Below are 23,081 nucleotides of genomic sequence, written 5' to 3' on the forward strand. Positions count from 1 at the left end.
GCCCACCTCTGATCCTGGTTCTGTTAACAGATGTTCTCCACCTCTGATCCTGGTTCTGTTAACTGATGCTCCGCCCACCTCTGATCCTGGTTCTGTTAACTGATGCTCTGCCCACCTCTGATCCTGGTTCTGTTAACAGATGCTCCGCCCACCTGTGATCCTGGTTCTGTTAACAGATGTTCTCCACCTCTGATCCTGGTTCTGTTAACAGATGCTCCGCCCACCTGTGATCCTGGTTCTGTTAACTGATGCTCCGCCCACCTGTGATCCTGGTTCTGTTAACAGATGTTCTCCACCTCTGATCCTGGTTCTGTTAACTGATGCTCCGCCCACCTCTGATCCTGGTTCTGTTAACTGATGCTCCGCCCACCTCTGATCCTGGTTCTGTTAACAGATGTTCTCCACTTCTGATCCTGGTTCTGTTAACTGATGCTCCGCCCACCTCTGATCCTGGTTCTGTTAACAGATGTTCTCCACCTCTGATCCTGGTTCTGTTAACTGATGCTCCGCCCACCTCTGATCCTGGTTCTGTTAACAGATGTTCTCCACCTCTGATCCTGGTTCTGTTAACAGATGCTCCGCCCACCTGTGATCCTGGTTCTGTTAACAGATGTTCTCCACCTCTGATCCTGGTTCTGTTAACTGATGCTCCGCCCACCTCTGATCCTGGTTCTGTTAACTGATGCTCCGCCCACCTGTGATCCTGGTTCTGTTAACAGATGTTCTCCACTTCTGATCCTGGTTCTGTTAACTGATGCTCCGCCCACCTCTGATCCTGGTTCTGTTAACAGATGTTCTCCACCTCTGATCCTGGTTCTGTTAACTGATGCTCCGCCCACCTCTGATCCTGGTTCTGTTAACAGATGCTCCGCCCACCTGTGATCCTGGTTCTGTTAACAGATGTTCTCCACCTCTGATCCTGGTTCTGTTAACAGATGCTCCGCCCACCTCTGATCCTGGTTCTGTTGGAGGTTTCTTCCTGTTAAAGAGAGTTTTTCTTCCCTCTGTTGGAGGTTTTTCTCCCTTAAAGAGGAGTTTTTTTCCTCCTAGCTCCTTATTTGAAATAAACAATGATGGATGCCAATTACCTTTGCCAATTTCAAGTTATTTCAGCAGAAACTGTTTTTTTTTTTTTTTTTGATGAAAGGTACCAACTAATGTGTACATGTCAATTTATCTGCAAGCACAGTTGAATTATCGTAAGTCATACCAGAAAAGGAATAAAATAATTGTTTAGGAGGAGCCCTTAGCAGCGTGGTAAAGCACATACCACATGGACAAGGAGTTCCTGCTTTCGGTTTATAGCGCGTCATTCGGCCGCTCTCTGTCCCCACATTTCACCTCCATCTCCATTATCACTTTAAAACAAAAGCATCAAATCTATAAAATAATATAATCTTCTCTGTTGCTACCTATTGCCTGTTGCTATCTATTTGAGCATTTATCTGCAGTGCCGTCCAGTACTCACTCTCTCAGCGCTCTCATGGGCATTTCTGGCTCTTCATCTGCTTCATGCTCCACTAGTAATGTTAGTTTTTCTTTGTGACACCCGAACACAACACATGGTCTTTTGTTTTCTTATGTTTCTTTATTTATGATAGTTTGTTACCCGGAGCAACATGGAATGAAAATTATAACAAAGGAGACCCTCAACAGTTGAGCAGCTAAAATCCTAAATCAAACAAGAATGGGACCACATTTCACTTTCAAAACTCCAGAAACTGGTCTCAGTTTTTAAATGTTTACAGAGTGTTTTTAAAAGAAGGTGATGCATGTTGTAATTGCAGGTTTGTAATTTTTGTGCACACATTTTAGTTTCATGTTTCTTCAATCTTCAAAATACCTTTTATATTCATATCAAATTCCTGATTGAGGACCTGACAGCTGGGAAACAGGCCTTTTAAGAACAGCATACAGGAAATAAAGGAGGCCAACAGTGGAAAGAAAGAAGAGAGAAATTCGCTGGAAATTCAAAAAGTTCTTTCTGCTCTTTGTAATTATTTTGAAAATGAAACCTTATTTGTAATTCTTGTTGTTTTGATATTTATTTACTTTGGGATACCTGTAGCATTGTTAGATGTTAGGTGAATCATTCCTTTTGGGAGGCTGCTGTTTTTTTTTGTCTTTTTGTCTGTACAAACCCGGCTTGTGTCTTTCAGGTCGGTTCTGCTTTGTTATCCTGAAGCTTTAAGTTTCATTACTTTTCAGTGGACCTTATTTTGACTTGGCTCCTAATTTTGTAGCTACTTTTTCTAGATTCTTATGTCATAATTCAATTCGTTGAAACCTCTGCAGTCATTTGTTCTGTTTAATTAAAAATCAGAAGATTGAATTTGACACAGTTGTCCTTGTGCCTTCTTGCTGGCTCCCTGACAGGCCGGTTTATCAGATTTTGCTTTGTCTGATGGAACGGAGGTTGATGAGAGCTGTGAGAGTGAATCAAAAAGTAAAGTTAAAGAACCAGGAATCAAAACAATCAGCTGTGAAAACACTTCTCTGCTGAGCGGAACGGACTACTGTGATAACTCTGAATTCTCCTTGTATTTAAAAATGTTTAATTAATATCAATTTTTCTGCAAGTGAAAGAGCAATGGAATGTATTTTGCACGTCAGGCTTAAAATATGTATTACAATGAAATGCCAAGTTGCTCAACAGCCACATTGTAGTGTGAAATTCTTCATTTCACATGATTACTGTATGATGTGATCTCAGCAGTTATATTTAAACAATTCATTAAAGATGTATTAAAGATCCACAGACTGAATGATTGAACAAATGTCGACTATTTGGAGAGATCTTATTTATTTCATCCTCCGAATATTCATAATATGAAAACACTGTTAATGTTTACTGTTTGTTCTTTCTACAAATTGTCAATGTTAAATGTTTGACATGAAACCCATTTTGTACAATGTACAATAGAAGAAGGGATTTATTAATATGTATAAATCTGCCACGTGCATGTATTTGTCACAAACCACCTCGGGCACGTCGTTTCGTCTCCTCAGGCGAACATCAGCCTGTGTGCTGTCAAACTGAAGCTTTACTCAGATGATGGATTGCTATTTTAGTTCCAGAGCTGCTCCACCGTCACTTCTGGTGAAGTGTGTGTGTGTGTGTGTGTGTGTGTGTGTGTGTGTGTGTGTGTGTGTGTGTGTGTGTGTGTGTGTGTGTGTGTGTGTGTGTGTCTCTTTGTTGACAATGGTGACAACAACAACTAACATAAATTAGAAAGTGCTCCAACGGACAGATGGGCCTCCGACTACTGCTGCCGTCTGCATGCAGATGGACTCCAGCTCTGTGCCACAGAAACTCTGCTGTTGATTATTTGTATGGATGAGAGGCCGGGAGACAAAATGAGTCTGTAAAGTGTGCCAGGTTTGAGCCTCAGCACGGCATGCTGGGAACTGACTCCAAAGGGCTTATTACGGTCTTCCTCTCTGACTGGTGTGATGACACTTCGAGGCTTCGAGGCATGGGGTGAATGCCACGTCAGACTTGGGATCACATAAATGTCTCCAGATTCACAGCGGCCTTCTTCACGAGTGCCATAAAAACAATGCTGCTATATTGAGTTGTGGGATGCAGTGGCCATTTAATCTGAAAAGACGGCCGCATACCCGACATTCATGTGAAGACATCATCATCTGCAGAGAATAAAACCCTCCATCTATTTCATTTTGTCCATAATCCTGTTATCTCTATGGCAGAAAGCAGTCTGAAGCGACATCCATGAAGTTCTGTACTACTGATAATACAATTGGACATGTTCTGCTTTTAAACAGCAAAAAAAGTTAATTCAAGAAAGTCATACAATCTTATGCAGAATGATTAAATTGTGCATCCCATAAAACAGACCCATCCATGGCTTGACTCCTGGCTGGCTGGAGCTGCATGTTGTGCTTGAATATAAGCCTGAAACTGGTTTTAACGGTTGACCAATTGTTTAAGTGGCGAAATTTAGATGCTTCTTTCAACAAAAAGTATGAAGTCATTTTTGCAGGGAGGCTCTGAGTGTCAGTTCACTTTGGTTTACTAGATTGAAAGACATTTGTGGACTCCTTGAGGAGGAACCCTGATTTCCTGATCACCGACACCCGCTTTATCCTGAACAGGGTCACGGGGGGCGGAGCCTATCCCAGCTCACTGTGGGTGAAGTCAGGGTTCCCCGTGGACAGGTCGCCAGTCCATCACAGGACCAACACAGGACCAACACTTATAGACAGGCAGAAACAAACACCGTTCACACCTAACGGCAATTTGTAGAATCACCAATGCTATGCATGTCGTTTGGACGGTGGGGGAAGCAGGAGTACCTGGAGACATTAAAACTCGATGAACTTCATTTCATAATATATATTTTTTTTAAATCCATTTATGTAAAAGAAAGAAAACACGATCTCGATTAGACACAGCTTAAATAGTAATAGTAAATAGTAAATAGTAAATGATCTGTACTCATATAGCACTTCATCACCTGAGTGGTCTCAATGTGCTTTACACTGTTTCCTATTCACACATTCACACATTCACACATTCACACATTCACACATACACACATTCACACATTCACACATACACACACATTCACACATTCACACATACACACATACACACATACACACATTCACACATACACACATACACACACATACACACATTCACACATTCACACATACACACACACATTCACACATTCACACATACACACATACACACATACACACATACACACATTCACACATACACACATACACACATACACACACATACACACATTCACACATACACACATACACACATACACACACATACACACATTCACACATTCACACATACACACATACACACATACACACATTCACACATTCACACATACACACACACATTCACACATTCACACATACACACATACACACATACACACATACACACATTCACACATACACACATACACACATACACACACATACACACATACACACATTCACACATACACACATACACACATACACACACATACACACATTCACACATACACACATTCACACATTCACACATTCACACATACACACATTCACACATTCACACATACACACACATTCACACATTCACACATACACACATACACACATACACACACATACACACATTCACACATTCACACATACACACACACATTCACACATTCACACATACACACATACACACATTCGCACATTCACACATACACACATATGCACATTCACACACACACACACATTCACACATTCACACATACACACATACACACATTCACACATTCACACACACACACACACACACACACACACACACATACACACATACACACATTCACACATTCACACATACACACATTCACACATTCACACATACACACATACACACATTCACACATTCACACATACACACACACATTCACACATTCACACATACACACATACACACATTCACACATTCACACATACACACATACACACATTCACACACACATTCACACACACACATTCACACATTCACACACACACATACACACATTCACACATACACACACATTCACACATTCACACACACACATTCACACATTCACACATACACACATTCACACACACATTCACACACACACATTCACACATTCACACACACACATACACACATTCACACATACACACACATTCACACATTCACACACACACATTCACACATTCACACATACACACATTCACACATACACACATTCACACACATACACACATTCACACATTCACACATACACACATTCACACATTCACACATTCACACACACACACACATTCACACATTCACACATACACACATTCACACATTCACACATTCACACATTCACACACATTCACACATTCACACACATACACACACATTCACACATTCACACACACACATTCACACATACACACATTCACACATTCACACACATTCACACATTCACACACATACACACATTCACACATTCACACATTCACACACATTCACACATTCACACACATACACACACATTCACACATTCACACATACACACATACACACATTCACACATACACACATTCACACATACACACATTCACACATACACACACATTCACACATACACACACATTCACACACTCACACACACTCACACACACTCACACACACTCACACACTCACGCACTAAAGGAGCTGCCTCCGAGGTGCTCTCCATCAGGAATCCATTCACACACCGAAGGAGCAGAGCTGAGCATACACGGTGGTCTATTCATCGTCATCAGGAGCGATTCAGGGTTCAGGGTGTTGCCCAAGGGAACTTCGGCATGTGGACAAGACGAACCGGGAATCAAACCTTTCAATTAGTGGGTAACCCGGTCTCCCACTGTCTCACCGCCCACAACCTGTGGTGGGTGGAGCAGTCTGGAGAAGGGAACCACGGTTTGATTCACCGGTTTGACCCTGCTGACCTGAATGTTGGATGAACCGAATTGATGATGGAGGTGGGGAAGGTGGAGCGAGCTGCCAGTTCACTGGATACCACATCACACCAGTTTGGTCCTGGATTATCGGCATCCATCCCAAATCTATCAGCCACTTCCTTCGGGCAGAATTCCTGAGCAGGACCACAAGTCAGCGACGACGGATGAGAGCACAGACCGAGGCGACGTTGACCTCATTCATGGGCACACTGGGAAGGACACAGAGGATTGTATGTGCAGCTTCTGGTTACGTCTGTCTGGTCATGTGACTAAGGATGATAGCCAGAGGAAAGACCGACAGTAGTTCAGAGCAGGGAACAGAAGGCTTACCAGATGAATTGTGGGCCACGGGCCAACACCACATCCTTGGGGAAGCCATGAAGACGGAAGACATGGGTTAACAGTCTCCGCAGTTTCTTTAGGAAGAGGGATGAAATGACCCATGTTAGAAAACCGTAGCGTTACCATCTGAAGGCAGAAGACCGCTGATAATGTCCAAAGATATCTCGCACATATCTACGACAAAGGAGACCCTGAACTGTTGGGCAGCTGAAATGATATAGCAGACAATAATAGGACAACTTTTAACTTTCAAAACTCCAGAAACTGGTCTCCTCAGTTCCCCAACGTTTCCAGAGTGTTGTTAAAAGAAGAGTTGATGCAGCTCAGTGGTGAACATGATCCTGGAACAACTTTATAGAGACGTATTGCTGCATCAGATTCACAATGAGAAGATGGTTTTGATAAAACATCAAAATTTCTCAGTTTCAACATTTGACATGTTGTCTTCAGTCTATCTGCAATTAAATATTGGTTTGTGATTTGTAAATCATTGCATTGCTGTTTTTTGGAATTGGGGTTGTACCATCAGGTCCATGTACGTTGAAAGACACGAGGGCAACAGAAACAAGACAAAAGGTGGGTCACCAACTTAAAGGAAAAAATGAACAGGAAAAACTGAAAAGACAAGAAGGCCAAACTAAACAACCAGGACAGACTTTGACTTCTACTTTTTCAGTCAGACTGCAGGTCAATAGAGGATAAACTCTGTATACTGAGTCGGTCACTTTTCTTGCCCTCGAGCCACATAGCCCATCTGAAGAGAGCAACCTTTATGTCTTGTTTCCTGCAGCGAGGAGGTCATGTTTCTATTGCACTTAGTTTGCTTGACTGTTTGCTAACGTAGGAATAACGTAAAATCTAAAGCCCAATTATCTTGAAAATTGTTGGAATAGTGTCGCACCAGGACGCCATCACATCGTGAAGTGGATCAGAATTCAGAGGTGGATCCACAAATTGTTTTTTCCTTCATTAACATTGTGAGATATCACATCTTAAAATGAAGTAGATGGCAGAGAAGTTCAAAAGTGACAAAACAGGCTAGAGATACTATGACTTCATATCACAATCCACATTCATGGGTACCCATAATCCTCTGGGTTACACATGTACGGACTCAAATGAATACAGCAAGCAGTTGTTAACTCTTGGTGACTGGTTTCATGGTGGAGGACTCAAATCGGTACAATACCTGAGAAGCGAGGCTTCATAGGCACAAGGGCATTTATATATACTGTATCTGTATATATATAAAAATCATTATGGTGCTGGAAATATATCCAGACATTTACTGTGGTGGCAGATTTGCATACAATGGACGAGTGGACTTTTTGCCTTTTAGTGGTCGGCGTCCTCAAAGTGCCCTTTTAGTGGAAAGTTAGAATAAAACACCACCTCACTATAAGTACATATTTAAAGTCCCTCTAATATCCTTTTGTTTTGCCATTATCTGTGGTGTCATCTTGTATTTCCTTTCATTAAGAAGTCCCTGTCAGATGTACTTCAGAGTGCACTTATACTATGATTTACAAGTTTATTACATCAAATGTTGATTTTACAGAGAAGCTGCGAGCAACACTTTTCTCACTTATCCATGTTGCATTGCTCTTAAAAAAAAATTACATTTGGAGAGGGAGGGAGGCTGAGCCAATCAGACGGGACCCAACAATACTCTTCTGCCCTCTTCATCACTTTCCCTCCTTCTCTTTCTTTTCTCATTTCCCCCCCTCCAACACCATTTCGGTCCGAGCCAGCGGCGGCTGTATGTGGCTGATAGCATCCGGCGTGCAGGGCAGCACACATGAAAGGGGTCCTGTCATTCACTCGAGGCGACCATATGTGTGCCTGCGTGAGCTCTGTGCCAGCGGCGGCTGCCTCTGCCAGAAGACATTAGAGAAGCAGCAGGGTGTCATTAAGGCGGCATGATGATTGATTAACCGTAAATCTTGAGCATGAGACTTACCAGTCTCAGCTTATACCTCTCCCTTCACACACACACACAAACACCACCACACACACACACACACACACACACACACACACACACACACACACACACACACACACACACACACACACACACACACACACATTGCAAAGACAGCAGTGGGCTGAGGTGGAGATGGAGACAGAGAGAGCCCCCTGCAGATGCGAGGGTGTAATTGCATTATCTGCCCAGTAGGGAGAGGATGAGCTTGGGTTGTTCTGAAATGATCACAGTGAGGGGCCACATCAAGCCATTAGAAGCACTCCGGCCTCTGCTTCTTTCCTGAGGCAGATTTCAGATGCAGCTTTTCTGCAGCGACTTGCAGAGCTGTGGGGAGTTAATGGCAGCTCCCAGTTGTTCATCCATAAGTGGCTGGATGGTTTTTTGTGTATGGACAAGGCGCTGAGGAGTTTTTTAAATCTCTAGATTATAATGAAATTCCCGACTATTATTAGGGATATTAAAGTGAAACCTTGGACTTGAACTACTTGAACAAGTTTTACAAAATAAAAATGTTCATAGGTTTTAGTTAGAAACAGTTCAGGAACAATGCGAGCTAAAAGCATAGTTATACACCACCCTGATGGAGGTAAAGAGTTTCAGCTCCTCTAAAGGTCACCTGAGCTCTTTAACCACAGTAACAGCAACACTTAGATCCTCATCATATGCACACACTGCAAAAAATACTGGCTTAGTTCTGTAATGCGATAATAGACTGATTCTTAGTGATGTGTAGTAGAAATGTGGCCTAATTCTGTAGAAATTACACAAATACAGTCTCAGAGCAGCAAGTTTGAATTCAGCTCTGTTGATTACAAACCAGGTTTCATATCGATGAGCTAACGTGCAAATAAATGATCGTATAAACTACATAGTTCATTGTGGGTGGAGAGAAATGAAAAAGAAGACAGATATAATGGAGACGGAGCTGCATTATAGGTTGAATAAAGCAGATGCAATTCTTCTTTGAAACTTGAGCAAAGGGTTTGTTCGATTGTTATTCAATTTTATTTCTGTAGCACCAAATCACAACACAGGTTATTTCATGGCACTTAACACATTAAAGTCTTTACAGCAGAGCTTTACAATATTATACAGAGAAACCAACAATTCAACAATTCAACAATTACCACGTAAGATATGAGAAAAAAACCCTCCTCTTTAAGGGAGAAAAACCTCCAACAGAGGGAAGAAAAACTCCCTTTAACAGGAAGAAACCTCCAACAGAACCAGGATCAGAGGTGGGCGGAGCATCTGTTAACAGAACCAGGATCAGAGGTGGGCGGAGCAACTGTTAACAGAACCTGGATCAGAGGTGGGCGGAGCATCTGTTAACAGAACCAGACTCAGAGGTGGGCGGAGCATCTGTTAACAGAACCGGGTTCAGAGGTGGGCGGAGCATCTGTTAACAGAACCAGGATCAGAGGTGGGCGGAGCATCTGTTAACAGAACCAGACTCAGAGGTGGGCGGAGCATCTGTTAACAGAACCAGACTCAGAGGTGGGCGGAGCATCTGTTAACAGAACCGGGTTCAGAGGTGGAGAACATCTGCCTCGATCGGTTGAGAAGAGCAGAGAGAATTTCTTCTTCTTTTCTTTGGCTGGATGCAGGTCAGATGCAACTCAGCTTTAGTGACAGCTCCCTCATAAAGATGAGTCCAACATGGATCCAGCACACGTTGAGTAAATCTTGTATGTGCAGTACGTGAGCGTTTGAAAGGGATCATTGTTTCTCGTGTTGATTCACATCATGTTAACTGTCTGCAGATGATGTCAGACTCATTCATCCATCATCTCCTTTCAGGCTTCAACACATGACCATACTTTCATCCACAATTTTACAAATGTCACAGATGGATTTTAGAAATGCAACTCAAGACTTCTAGATGCATTCATACTGAGATCACTGAACTAAAGCAGACAGAGTGACAGTTCCAGTTGAAGTTGTGGAAATCTGTCGGCAGCATGTGTGAAATGACCAACCTCTAATGGTGTCTGCCTTCCATTCTTCCCTCCGTCTTTACCCGGTGGTTCCTGGAGTCGTGCGGCGCCACAGTGAGATGAGTAATGAAATCAGCGGAGAGGGAGTTACCGACAGGACTGATCAGGCTAATGTTTTGTTTGGTATTAAAATGCACGGAGGCACTTAAGCTCCCACTGATTTGGATAAAAAAAACATTTAGAAAAGGGCTCATCAATCAAAGGGCACACAGGCAGGAGCTGTCAAATCCCAGGGTGCTCTGTGTGTCACATCGCTCAGAGAAATCTGTTATAAAGCAGAAAGTCTCTCTGCTCTCTTCCAGGTTTCCGGAGGACCGAGGAAGGTGTGAGAACATGTTGTCCACCTGGACAACCCTGAAACCTGCAGTTCCATACGACATGACCACACAAGCCTTTTTGTTCTCTCTTTTGCCCAGTCAATATATCCAAATGATCATGCTTTTGTTTATTCATTTTAGACTTGACACACCTCATTATGCTGCTGTTTTGGAGAAAAAAACTGTTGTTGTTTTCTATTAATTTGTTTCACTGCCTCAGGGCCCCTGAAAACACCACAGCAGTGGTGTTTAAACTGGGGTCGGGACTCATCCGGGGAGAGGGGGCGGGGGTATTTAAAACATGAACCATGTTCCTAATTTATCAAGAATATTAAAGAAATGAAAACTGAATTTAAAATTTGATCCATACTTTTGGCTGATGGCTGATGGACAAGACTGAGTATGAGAGGATGAGAAAGTCACTGTTCAAATCTGTTCACTACAACACTTATGCTTTGTGATTATTATTTTATTATTTTTCATGATAATAGTCTAAGATTATGTGGAAATGTTTAGTTTTTATGTTGTTAAATAACTTCCCATCTTCTCCCTGAATGAAGAAAATCACAAAAGAAACAAAGTAATGGCCAAAACCCTCAAAACATTTTATTTTAGTTTCACTTTAAAATGAGTGAAACATAAAAAAGTGAACCTGAACCAGATGTTTTCTATATTTCTTGCTTGACTTTGAAATTGTTTAAACAGAACTGATAAAAGGCAGGAAACAGTAGAAATCATAACTTTTCTGCCTCAAACTGAAATCTTTCAAAGCCATCACAGGTTGATCTTTTGGGACTTTTTCACTCGGACACATATGATTATTGAATTCATAAAGTTCAGAGAGGTCTTGTACTTCGGTCACCGTCCTTCTTTATTGCAGCTTCCTCCCTGCTTTGTTGAAAAGTGTCTCCGTCTTAGATACTCTTTTTGTCATCTCTTCTTTTTATGTGATTCCCCGAGCCACGGGTCCCCAGACAGCCGGCCTGACTGCATATCAAAAAGAACAATTTGACTGAGGCCTTTGAAACGTTTAGCTGTAATGTCAGTCCTGGGCTCTTTCAGATAGAAAGGAGGGAAATGTCAGTCCAGATTTCTATCAGCCAAGTCAGTGAAGAGCTCCCTCTCGGTGGCCAGCTGTGCCTGCCAACAGGACAACTGCCCTTTTATTGCCCGTGTTTTTTAGACTTTTTATCCAGGGTTTGGAGGTGCTTTTTAACATTCAACATGCACATGTTTCCCCCCTCAGAGAAAAAGACCAGAGGCCACCAAAACATAAACTCTCGTCTATCCACCAGCGTTTACTTGTTCTAAAGGTAAACTTCTTATCTTGACCTTATGTCCATCACTGCAGGGTGAGGGCGCTCTGAACTGTCACCTTAAAGCTTTCTCTCTTGTACAACTTTGAGCATTTCTTCAGTGAGTGAAGATGCACACAGTTGTATAAATACAGTACAATACATTTTACTGCACAATAGACCTTTTAATTCTTACATTTTTGGCACTTCATTTGGCATCGTTTATACCCCAGATCCATATACAGTATGTATCTGGATATTCTATCTTGATAATATAACACACGCTAAAGCAGGTGAGAATGGACACTTTGTTTTTGCAGGTGGTCTGGCCCTCGTTGTGGATCTCCGCTGGTGTAAATGCTGACTGGACAGTGTGGCCATATTCTTAAAAAAAAGTCTGCCCAGAACATTAAAAGGTCATCGACGGCTGCATTCAGACTGACTTCAGCCTGAGGTACAAAAAAAGCCCTGAGCCAGTCAGGTGCTAGTGCAAAAGGTCATATACAGGAGCAGGACAAAGTATGTGAACCCTTAATGACCATGTCACCGTGACGTAATAATATCACAAGTCTTACTTTAGTTTGTCAGTCCTTCTTGGAGTTCAGACACTATTCAATTAAATTCAATGTATTTATATAGCTCCAAATCACGAGTTATTTCAGGGCACTTAACATAGTTAAGTCCTTACAACAGAACTTTGTAATCTTAGGATACATAGGAACGCAATAATTCAAGAATTTCCACACGTGCAAAAGCTGGGAGGAAAATAAACTGCAATTTAACTGGAAGAAAAACCTTGGACAGAACCAGGCTCAGAGGTGGGCGACCATCTGCGTCAGAAAATAGTTTTATAAAATTTAGTTCCAAAGCAAAAGTCTGCATGGCCAGTTGATGTGCATCCGTATGGTGATTATCCATCAGCCAAAACTACTGTCAATATATTCAAACACAATTCCAAAATATTAATCAAAAATAAGACTTTGGGTCAGAATAAGAGTCACTGAGGAAAAAAAAGCGTAGATGATGTGAGATAAAAGGGTAGTCGTGTTGTTACAGGTGTTTGAAGATGGTGGAGAGGAATGAGTCTGTAGTCTCTGCAGAGGACTGAGTGGCAGAGAAACCAAAGGTCTGTTAACCAGCAGCTGTGCTGCTAAAGTCCAGGCTGCAGTCTAAAGTCTGAACTGACGCTTCTGTCCTTTGTTTTTCAGACCATTTTTAAGCCTGTAATTTCAAGTCCCAACATTTTGAAAGTATTTACGAGCAAACTGTTGATTAAAGTAAAACAGAAGGATCTGTGAGTCAAGTTCCACCTCATTATTTTACAGCCTTGATTATTTCACACCCCGTCGATGCGTGAAGACTAAGGACAGGAAATGTGACAGAAATTGAACCTTGTTCCTGAGCTGCAGACTCATCTGGTCACCCAGCTGCTTTCTCTCATAATGCCTCAGTGGCTTTTGATGCTCACAAGCAATTTCCTACAGATGACTATCACATTACATCAAATTAAATTTCATTACCTCACATCCAGTGGAGAGGTTTATTTACTCAACAGATGGCAGCCTTATCCCAGGGAAATATGAAACGGGCCTCTTTGGATCCTGCAGGTTTGCTCATATTTAATGGATTTATTTATAAAAAAAAAAAAAAAAAAAAAGAGTGTAGTCAGCTCATTGGCTTCAGGTTGACTCCGAATTTAAGGCTGGATATAAAGCATTAGTAATTATATGTCATGGTTAAACAAGGAGAGTATTTCAAAAGATTAATTAAGAAGAAAATATCTGTGATACCATACGATATAAAATTCTTTCCTTTCTGTATGAGCTCTGCGTAACTTTACGTCTTTGTAAATGAAGGGTTTGGTAAAGGTTGTGCTTTATCATTAAATCCTAGAATTAGATCGATGTAGGCATCCTAAAGGTGATCTGTTGTGTGAAAAACAAATATTCCAGAGTCTTAAATGTGTTTACGAGAAAGCGGGATGCGTGGCTGTTTCCTGTTTGTGTTGCTGTGAATGTGGGCTCTTTTTTTTGCCCTCCAGACAGCTGCAGTCGCCCTGAACATGTCTCCGAGGTATCCTGAGCTGAGACTGGGACTCTGTCTCAGAGGTTGCCAACGCTGGAGCAGATAAAGACAAAGGTGGTTGCTGCCGAAGACGGGAATGGAAATTATGACCTCCACATGGAGTCGCCTTATTATCGGCTCTTTAGCCTCGGACTCCATCATTTGACACATTAGAAATGTATGGACAGTTGTTCAGGGCAGGAAGAGCTACAGTGACATGAGACCTGCCTCCCTTTTAGGGTAATCTAGGTGGAGTCATGGATTCAGACCTCAATCTGAGCAGCCATATTAAGACAATTACAAAATCAGCCTGTTATCACCTGAAGAATATATCGAGGATTAGAGGACTTATGTCTCAACAGGATTTGGAAAAACGTGCATTCAACTTCAGTAACGGTGTGTTTAAGGGTCTCTGTAAAAAGTCAGTCAGAGCGCTGCAGCTGATTCAGAGCGCTGCAGCTCAAGTCCTCACTGAGACCAAGAAACTGGACCACATCACTCCAGTTCTGAGGTCTTTACACCAGCTTCCTGTCCAACAAAGAATCTGCCCACCTCTAATTCTGGTTCTGTTAACAGATGCTCCGCCCACCTCTGATCCTGGTTCTGTTAACAGATGCTCTGCCCACCTCTGATCCTGGTTCTGTTGGAGGTTTCTTCCTGTTAAAGGGAGTTTTTCTTCCCTCTGTTGGAGGTTTTTCTCCCTTAAAGAGGAGTTTTTACCTCCTAGTTTATGTGGGAATTGTTGAATTGTTGAATTGCTGAATTGTTGAATTGTTGAATTGTTGAATTGCTGAATTGTTGAATTGTTGAATTGCTGAATTGTTGGATTGCTGAATTGTTGAATTGCTGAATTGCTGAATTGCTGAATTGTTGAATTGTTGAATTGCTGAATTGCTGAATTGCTGAATTGTTGAATTGCTGAATTGCTGAATTGCTGAATTGTTGAATTGCTGAATTGTTGAATTGTTGAATTGCTGAATTGCTGAATTGCTGAATTGTTGAATTGTTGAATTGCTGAATTGTTGGTTTCTCTGTATAATATTGTAAAGTTCTGCTGTAAAGACTTTAATGTGTTAAGTGCCATGAAATAACCTGTGTTGTGATTTGGTGCTATAGAAATAAAATTGAATTGAATTGAATTGAATTGAATTGAATTGAATTGAATTGAATTGAATTGAATTGAATTGAATTGAATTGAATTGAACAAAGTCCCAGAAAGCTGCAGATCTACTGAGATTCTCAGATCCTTTAAATCAGGACTGAAGACTTTTCTGTTTGCTGCCTTTCACTCAACCAGATTTGAGGATGTCTTAAAATTCATCGTAACTTTTATCCTATTTTTAGCTTTTTTAATGTTTTAATCGCTGTTTTTAATGTTTTAATAACTGTTCTTAATTGTATTTAAATGTCCTTTTCCTGATGTTTTGATGCTTTTAATGGTTTTATGTGAAGCACTTTGAATTTCCTTGTTGTTGAAATGTGATGTACAAATAAACTCACCTTGCCTTTTGTGGTATTTTATAATGAAGACTTCTTTTAAGATTAAGGTCAGGTTGGCCCTAGTTTTGGGCAGATTTAAGGGTTGAGGTTATACGGAAGCACTATGGGTTAGGGTTAGGGCAGTATGACAGGCATTGTGGGAAATGTGGTCTTATTGGAATTAGTAATACTGCATTTTAAATTGTTTTTATACATACTTCCAATTGTAAGAGACTGCTCTTTGTTTTTGTGCATTGAATTAATAATAATCAAGCAGCATCTAAAGCTGTTATTTTGACAGCAGATGAAGTCGTTGTATTCTATATTACAGCCACGGATCGTCTGTTTTGTAAATCTATGACACTTTTATGAATTTTAGCCCCACAGTTCTCTATGTTTAATAAATTAAGAAAAAAATGTACAACTAAAATATGTGCAGCATGCTTGTTATTATCAAAATAAGTGATTACATATTACTCATATCAGGTAGTTGTTTGGCTCCATCCAGCCTTTAGAGGACGATGGCAGAGCTTCAGCCTACGATTCAGTCTCTCTCTCTTTCTCTCTCTCTCTGTGTGTGTGTGTGTGTGTGTGTGTGTGTGTGTGTGTGTGTGTGTGTGTGTGTGTGTGTGTGTGTGTGTGTGTGTGTGTGTGTGTGTGTGTGTGTGTGTGTGTGTATAGAAGGCTGTGGAGTGCTGGCCATGTGGTCCAGTTCCTGTGTCAACAAATGACTCCAAAGCTATTCTCAGCACTGTGTCCTCGTTAAAATATCCCCCAAGTGCCCCTCAATGAAACACGGTTGGCTTCAGGTTTAGGTGTCTAATTAGGGGCCCTGCCTCAGCCTTGGTCCCGGCTTGTGTGTCAAATTAATGAAGCAATTAGGGATATTAATGATATTGCATCTGGACTATCAGCAGATTTTAAGAAAAGAAGTGAAGTGCAGGCGGCGGGGGCAGTGAGAGGACAGGGGTGTAGGGTTGCATGTTACAGGCTCCAGGTATGACCCAATGGAAAAACATGAGAATATTGTTAATTAAAGAAAAGTTTAAGAGGGAAACAACAGTTCATCTGGCTTCTGTGGGTGATAATGTTAAAAGTAAAGTGCAAATCTGAATCTTTAAAGTCTTAAAAATAGTTGTCAGGAACATTTAGTCCAAGAGGCATATCTTCCAAAATGTTAGTGCATCATTATGTACTGAAATAGACAATCGGATCTCTTAAAAGGCTTTAAAAACCACCAATGGAATTCCTCTGTAACTTCCCACAATGCAACAGTAGCCTGGTAAATGAGCACTACTTTTGCTAAATGAAACCCGATGACAACACCAGCTTTGGACATGATTGAGTTTAACAATTCATTTCCATTCTTCTCGATCATCCTTCACTGCTTCACATACATGAGATGAGAGAACTCTTCTTTGGATAATTGGGACCAAGAGCAACTTTTACCAACGTGATGGGGATTTCTGTCAGTGAGTAAAACTTGATGACAAAAAAGGCGGGGCCTATTTTTGTGTCATTGTTGTGTTTGATTTCAAATTCTTAAAGTAACCAAACCATCATTTTTCACTCTACTGTTACCATGGCTATTTAAATGTATTACTTTTATGTTATTTTAATGTTATTATGACTAACATCAAAGTGTGTCAAATTTCCACTCTGCTTTTAGCTCGGTTTTGGTCACACATTGCCGTTCATTAGCAGTTGTTAAACGCAACTTCAAGGGCCTGATATTGGCCGTTTCTACATGAATGTGTCAGGAGTCCTGTTTTCCTCTGTTTCCTCTGTTACCCCCAATCACCTCTCCTCCTGTGTCCCCTCAGTCCCCTGTCTGCTTGTTCTGTGTCCTCCTCTTCTCACCTCCCGTGGCCACGCCCCTCACCGGTCCCAGCAGCTGCAGCCACTCACCCCGGATCACCACCTGCAGGTGTGCTGCATCTCCATGATCACCTCCCCGGACTATATGTACCCTGCCCCTTCACTCCTCTGGGTCGGTTCATTAGTTAGTACTCCGTCTGTCCTCTGTCCGTTGTCCGTCCTTCCCATTCCCATTCCTCCGGTTTCTGTTCCTCCTGCGGAGCTCCCTGTCGGAGTCACCAGTCGGTGGAGTTGCCCTCCCAACTTGGAGGGTTATAGACTCTGTTTTTTCCAGCGGTCCTGTCCGCTGGTCTGCCGGCTGCCCTGCCAGCCGTGTCTCCCTGGATCAGTCGGTTGAGTTGCCCTCCCGACTTGGAAGCAAGTGGACACTGTAGGTGCCACCTTTTGGTTTGTTTGTTTGTTTGTTTTTGGTTATTGAAATAAAGACTGTATTTTGGAACCGTCTGTGAGCCTGCATTTGGGTCCTGGCAAACACCACCTCATAACAGAATGCACCGACCAAGGAAGGACCCAGCGGCCACAGATTCGGGGCCGAGGTACATAACTTTATTTCAATATTTTGCCAGTCAGGCCCACCGGAATGATCCTGTTTCCGCTGAACCCAGGACTGGGTTCGAGGGAACCCACTTGGCCTTCTGGGACCCCCCAGAAGGAGGCGACACCGGGGTCACCAGCCATCCGGTCCTGCTACACCCCTGGTCTCTGGACGTGTAGCCATCAATCGCCACGAGTGAGCCCACAGTCCAGTCAGTCGCCACGAGCGAGCCCACAGCCCAGTCAGTCGCCACTACGGACTCTCTTCACCCACAGCGCTGGCGAGCGATCCAGACACCCTTCGGGCCGAGGAGTTGGTCCGCAGGATCCTGCAGTGTGGCCTACGCGGTTGTAGCGCTGCTCCTCCGTTTCCTGTTGCTGGACGGGTCGTCGACGTCCTGTCTCCAGCTCCTGCATCCTCCGGCACGGCCGAAGTCCCGCCTCCTCCTCCGTCATCCGGCGCGGTCGTCGCCCCGCCTCCTGTTCCGTCCTCCGGCGGTTGATGTTCCGGCTCTGGCCTCGGGCGCGGTCGTCGCCCCGCCTCCGGCTCCTGCTGCCTTCGGGTGGGTTGAAGCCCTGCCTCGTCATCATCCCCCGGAGGGGTTCCCCGAGCCCGTCCTGCCCTGTGGGCGTCCTCCGGAGAGGTCCCCTGAGCCCGTCCTGCCCTGTGGGCGTCCTCCGGAGAGGTCCCCTGAGCCTGTCCTGCCCCGTGGGCGTCCTCCGGAGCAGTCCCCTGAGCCCGTCCTGCCCTGTGACCGTCCTCCAGAGCGATCATCCCAGTCCGTTGTTGTTCTTCACTTAATATCATACCATTTCATCTATTGATCATTTTTGTTATTCCAACTTTCTGGCTGATAATGTCCCATAATGCATTTCTTGTTATATTTATATTTCTTTGATGTAGCTCAACAATGTGCTTCTGGGCCTCCTCCACTGGTTGCCGGCCTCTAATCCAGTGGGATCAATTTTCCTTTTGCTTTTGCGCTTGTTCTTTTTTTTAATGGCTGGAATCACGTTAAAACACGCAAACTCCTCATTTAAATACAACGATTTGCAGCTGATTTCAATGATGCAATTACTTTTAGTAAAATCACCTGCAAAACGGGTGCAAAATAAAGGTGCAAACTTTTGGAACAGACACGCAATCTAGATCCCTTTATTTGAGATCCTAGTAAATCAGGCCCTAAATGTGACATAGAACCAAAACAATGAGCTAAAAAGGCTAAAAAAAAAAAAATCTCCAGAGCTGGAGAGCAGTATATAGTGTTATAAGTGAATGCTCTCACTTGTGATTTCCTTCAGTGTCATCCAATTCACATTTATATACCCTTCACATATATATTGCCTTCAAAGAAATCAGTTGATCATAAATAGTTATGTAACAAACAAGTGAAAAATACGAGTCAGTGAAAAAATGCTCCCAAATCGGTGATCACTGAGAATTTGGATTGGCCCATTTGTACGGCCGTGAATGTTTGAGGTCTGTGGAGAATGTGTCAGCGACCTCCATGTGTGCAGGTTTTTGTCTGTGAGTCACTGAGAGCTGAGTACCATGCTGCAAATTGCATCTGTTCCTAATTACAGGGTGCTAATGAAAGCCTGTACTCCTGGTGGGCCGACTGAGGACCGGCTTGGCACCTCACCCCCCACCAGTCCGAGCAGGGAAGAAACTGACAACACACAGTCCCAAACAACATGAAATCCATCCAGAACGGCAGCAGCTGATTGGGATGGTGGAAGGACAGCTGCTGGACACACTGCAGTCGTCCGGTTTGTCCAGCGTTCGTCTTCATCGCTCCAGACTGCTGGCAGATCTCCGTCATAACTCACAATTATATTAGTCTTCTGAGCGCAGTTGACAACAACATACATATTTTGAGCTGTCTACACATTTCTACTCGCTATTAAAAGTCCTTCAACGAAACAAAGTGCTGACCTATTCAGCAAGGTTGCAGACCAAGTTAACCTCACAACCCTGAGGTTGGATTTAAAACCTGTTTCTTAATTGACAATTTTTGGCTCCTTTTGTCGGGAGATCAGTTTGAAACATTGCAAAAAGCAGCAACAAATATCTGTTAACTAAGGTTCGGGAGCAGAGCCTCAACCACTCCTCTAATGACCAGGCAATCCCACAGTACATGTCCCTGGTTAACCGCTAGACTGTGCTTCATGCCATTGCTCTATTGCATCTAAAACAATCAAGAAAGAGAAGAAATTAAAAAAACATCAATGTTCCCTGGATCCTGATCTGCAGATCAATTAATCCAATTCGAGAGATGATCTGTTGGACAACGGTTCTCCTGCTGTGATATTCTGCTTGTAAGCTGCTTGTACTCAGCGATACACATTCCTTGGCCTCATGGGCACTTCCATACATGTCAAACTAATGAGATCTCTGCAACTCCGACTTGATCTGAGGCTTTCTCTCCTCCATCCTCCACAAAGCCCAACAGCAGCACCACAGACGGAGATGTGGATGCCGACTGGAACCCTTTTTCCTTGTCAGCCTTTCTCCTTCACAACCTCTCCGACAGTCCTCCACTGGGCAATCAGGGCACGCCTCCTCCTCATCGGCCACTTCCATATCTAAACGCCTCATACTAACAGAGGCTGGATTGTCATCAGCATGCTCAAAAAGAGGAAAGGCATTCCCTGCAGTCACTTTGCCAATAAAACACAGTTGTTAGTTGTTCACCAAAACTTCAGTCACTATAAACTCTGCGGTTCCCGTTTCCAGCATCCTCCCCGGAGCCGCTCACCTCCCGGATGGTCACTCGTGCACCATTAGCTCCCCTAATGCCAGGTTGTATTTAATCTAGATCTTCACAATAATTGCAGGAGAAATTTTGCAAAGTTTCTATGATTTTTGTGTAAAAATGTACTCAACAGAAGCTTTCCTGAAAAAACAGAGGTGATTGGGTTTGTGGGAAATGTGGTCTCATGATGAGGAATATGTTCGAGTTGTAAGAGACTTCTCTTTATATTTGTACAAACATTATTATTTTACAACAGATGTAGCCTACAACCCTGTTTCTGAAAAAAGTTGGGACGTTGTGTAAAATCTAAATAATAAAAGAATGCAATGATTTGCAAATTATGTACAACCATAATTAATTGAAAATAGGACAAGGACAACATATCAAATGTTGAAACGGAGAAATTCTATTGTTTTATGAAAAATATGTGATCATTAAGAATTTGATAGCAGTCGAAAGACTGGAAGAGTTGTGCAAGGCTAAAAGAAACACCTGGTGGAACATCTTACAAATAATTAGGTCAATTGGCAACAGGTCAGTAACATGATTGGGTGTAAAAACAATATCCCAGAGAGTCTCTCAACAGTGAAGATGGAGAGAGGTTCACCACTATGTGAAAAACGACATGGGAACATTGTTCAACAATCTAAGAATAATGTTCCTCAATGCAAAACTACAAAGAATTAGTGGATTTCATCGTCTGCGGTTCATAATATCATTAAAAGATTCAGAGAATCTGGAGAAATCTCTGAACACAAGGGACAAGGCTGGAAACCAATATTGGATGGTGGAGATCTTCGGGCCCTCAGGCAGCACTGCATTAAAAACACACTATTCTGGAGTGGAAATCACTGCATGGGCTCAGGAACACTTGTGAAAACCATCGTCTGTGAACACAGTTCATCGCTGCGTCCACAAATGATGTTAAAACTCTCCAAAGAAGAAACCAGATAGAAACATGATCCAGAAACACCGCCGCCTTCTCTGGACCGAGATCATTGAAGATGGACTGAGGTGAAGTGGAAAACTGTCCCAAGGTTTGACGGATCACAATCTGAGATTCTGTTTGGAAATCATGGATGCCACATTCTCCGGACTAAAGGGGAGAGGGACCATCCAGCTTGCTATTCAACAAGCAATCATTGAAAACATCTGGAGCATCAGGACATGAAAAATACAATTAAGGAGGCCCCGAAATGTTGAGCAGCTGAAATCATATGTCAGGCAAGAATTGGACAACATTTCACTTTCAAAACTCTCGCAACTGGTCTCTTCAGTTCCCAGACCCTTACAGAGTGTAGAAAAGGTGATACAACACAGTGGTAAACATGCCCATATCCCAATTTTTTGAGACGTGTTGTTGGCATCAAATTAAAAATGATCACATATTTTTCATAAAACAATAACGTTTCTCAGTTTCAACATTTGATATGTTGTGTTTGGTCTATTTTCAATTAAACTGGTTTTACATGATTTGCAAATAATAACACAAAAAAATATTCAGTTTTTTTTACATTTTACACAATGTCCCAAGGTTTTTGGAGAAGGGGTTGTCTCTATTCGATATTACAGATTCTTCTGTTTTGTGAGAGAGCACGTTAGTCCAGTTTTAGCTGCTCTGTAACACAGAGGTGTGTCTTTAAGATCCTCCTCCTGACATACAAAGCTCTAAAAGTTACATTGCCAACTCTCTAGCAAACTATGTGCCTTGAAGAACTTTGCGATCATCTGCATATATGTTATTGGAGGTTCCCAGAAACAGCTGAAATAAAATCAGACATGCAGTTTTTATCAGTTCTGCTCCAAAGCTGTGGAACACAATACCTGTAAAGATCAGTGAAGCCAGCTCAGTGAATACTTTTAAAAGAAAGGTCAAAACATATCTCTTTACTTTAGCCTAAGGCTCTCGCTCTTGGCTGCAGTTT

The 23,081-nt window shown here is 42.4% G+C and overlaps 1 long non-coding RNA gene across 1 annotated transcript; it reads right to left on the minus strand.

The window, feature by feature from the left end:
- Positions 1 to 756: 756 nt before the first annotated feature.
- Positions 757 to 15,262, minus strand: LOC138634807 (uncharacterized). The gene is made up of 3 exons (XR_011312029.1): positions 15,230 to 15,262; positions 877 to 1,043; positions 757 to 802 (listed from the first exon to the last, which is right to left on the minus strand). It is a non-coding gene; the product is annotated as an uncharacterized lncRNA (long non-coding RNA).
- Between the last annotated feature and the right edge of the window lie 7,819 nt (positions 15,263 to 23,081).

This window comes from Brachyistius frenatus, unplaced genomic scaffold (assembly GCF_029030835.1).
Source record: "Brachyistius frenatus isolate BFR_SWC_R1_liver_20210118 unplaced genomic scaffold, ASM2903083v1 Contig_279, whole genome shotgun sequence".
Taxonomy (NCBI): Eukaryota; Metazoa; Chordata; class Actinopteri; family Embiotocidae; genus Brachyistius; species Brachyistius frenatus.